Source organism: Pseudomyrmex gracilis, unplaced genomic scaffold (genome assembly GCF_002006095.1).
Source record: "Pseudomyrmex gracilis isolate BER0280 unplaced genomic scaffold, ASM200609v1 scaffold_2617, whole genome shotgun sequence".
NCBI lineage: Eukaryota > Metazoa > Arthropoda > Insecta > Hymenoptera > Formicidae > Pseudomyrmex > Pseudomyrmex gracilis.
This window is the reverse complement of record NW_018023201.1, coordinates 10778-13058: the sequence shown is the minus strand read 5'-3', so window position 1 is coordinate 13058 and position 2281 is coordinate 10778. Positions and strand designations below refer to the sequence as shown.

General features: G+C 30.3%; 1 long non-coding RNA gene across 2 annotated transcripts; it reads right to left on the bottom strand.

Annotated features, from left to right (window-relative positions):
• Positions 1 to 600: 600 nt before the first annotated feature.
• On the bottom strand, positions 601 to 1886 carry LOC109862911. Of its 2 annotated transcripts, XR_002251252.1 has the most exons (6): positions 1749 to 1886; positions 1461 to 1621; positions 1101 to 1253; positions 891 to 944; positions 750 to 821; positions 601 to 640 (listed from the first exon to the last, which is right to left on the bottom strand). It is a non-coding gene; the product is annotated as an uncharacterized LOC109862911 (long non-coding RNA). The 2 variants fall into 2 exon arrangements; XR_002251251.1 differs by lacking the exon at positions 1749 to 1886 and having other exon boundaries at positions 1461 to 1643.
• Positions 1887 to 2281: the final 395 nt, after the last annotated feature.

Here is a 2281-nt window from a genome sequence, read left to right as displayed (position 1 = left end):
ACTTAAAAACTCATCACGCTGTTCTATTGTTCTCTTTTTTAATTCATTTTGCTCTACTAGTAAAGCTTGCAATTTGTCAAAACGTTCATTTTCAATTTGTATGTCTTGTGCATGTAGTTCTTTAAAAACGCTTAAATTATCTTTTTTTGGCTTTACTGATTTTTTGACATTCTCAAAAATATTTGAAATTTTTATATTTTCTTTTTCTGATGAATTACTTTGTGTATCTTCATTGATATCTGTGCCTTNAATACTTTTTGTTTCATCAGTGCAAGTGCCAGAAGTTGCTGATGTAGTACAATCATCTAGTGAATCCAATAAATTGACTGGTTGACTGCTATGTTTTTCCCCTATAAGTTCATGCATCTCGTCAAAATATTTTGGCTGCTTTTTCTTTCCTGTACCAGTAGATTTCATATATNGACAATGTCCATGATACATTTTCTGTAAGTTTCGCCAACGTTGATGGCATTTGTCTGCAAGTTTCATTCTATTATAATTGGCTAAATATCCATTATTTTGCATTTCTCTTGCAATCTCAGACCAGATCTTTTTTTTAGAATGCATTTTGTCATTAAGAAAATGAAATTTTGTTTGTACAATCTCTAATAGCTTTAGTGTTATTTTTTATGAGTAAATTCTGCAAATAATAATATTACTTAATTAATATTGTTTATATGTACTTATAACAAATATTTACAATATAGAAATAAATTATTTTGAATCATGTACATTATAAAAATACTTACTATCTTTATTTGTCATTTCTAACATTATTTCTTCAGTTGTTTTAGTGGATTGTGCATCTTTTTCTGTGTTTTCTGTAAAACAAAATATTAGATGCACTTATTATACTATAATGTTATTAAATTAAATATTCAATTACATACCATTAGCTGTAGTATCTGTTTCACACANATTTTCTAAAGTTGTTAAAGCATTTGCTGTAATATAATATACATAGATGTAAATTATATATCTTATAATTTGAAAAGTTAACTTTAAGATAATTTATCTAAATAAGTAAATAAATTNTAAAAGAATATATNGTACAAAAAATTTTGTNAAACTAAACAGTGCATGATGCATATCATACTTACTTTTTGTGCAATAATATAGTATTTTTCCTTCTTTGTTCAAAATTGGTTGACCACGATTATTTGTACAAATCAAGAAATTTTTATTTATTTTTTAACAATACAATCTTTTCAATAAAGAAAAGAATATTTNAAGTTTGCATACAATGTTTTTTTCTAAAGAAAAAGAAAAGTTAGGTTAAGAACTACTTTACATAAACAGTTTATATCAGACTATGGATTGAATTGCAATTAATACTCGGCCACAATCAGTGTTAACAAAAGTGCATTTAATTTAAAATATATGCTAATTGATCAATTGCCACTCTCAATCTCAATCCATATGTTAATTCCTTTTATATTTGGCGCGTATTTGTAACCTACCAGATATTTGGAAAAGATACCCTACTATTCTGCAGGGTATAGCGTGGTATTAACCAGATAGATACCAAAGCGGTTAACCACGCCTCCACCACAAAGTAACAAACACGCGAAAACATTCTGGTACACTTTGGTATATGTACCATACGATCGCCAAAAATCGCCTATTACAGCTCACTTCATCAGGGTTTGAAGAGCAGCCTGATACTGGAGCAGTATCAGGCTGCTCTTTAAACCCTGATGAAGTAAGCTGTAATGTTCACGAAACGTCGGTATAAAAATGACACTAACGCGGTTCAAACCCAAAAAACATCTTTGTATGTTAATACTATACACCGCGAAAGCATCAAATATCAAATTACGACTATGGTTTTCCTGTAGACAATGTGCAATGAAGATAAAGTTTGAGAGATTATGTCTCTTGGAAAGAAACGAGATGTTACTGAGATGGGAAGAGCTTAATAATTTAGTGTTTTCGCAATTAATCGTACTGAAAAATCTATAGTATACGTGACATGAATCTATAGATTTTCAGTACTGCTAGGCACTAAACTATAGACTATACTGGAACGCTCACTCAATGTTAAGCAGCCGGTCACTCGAAAGATAGAGATAGGTATATTTGTTCCCACATATCTATCCTTGTCTGAGCATTTCTGATTAGAGCTTCAAATATTTTTAGTTCGAGGTAGGGTAGGGTAGGGTAGGGTAGTATAAGGTTAGAAAAAGACAGGCTGGTGACAATTCTCTATCTCTATTGTCCCGTTTCTTCCCATTTAAATGAGCGTTCCAGTATAGTATATAGTTCAGTGCTGCCAGTAAAA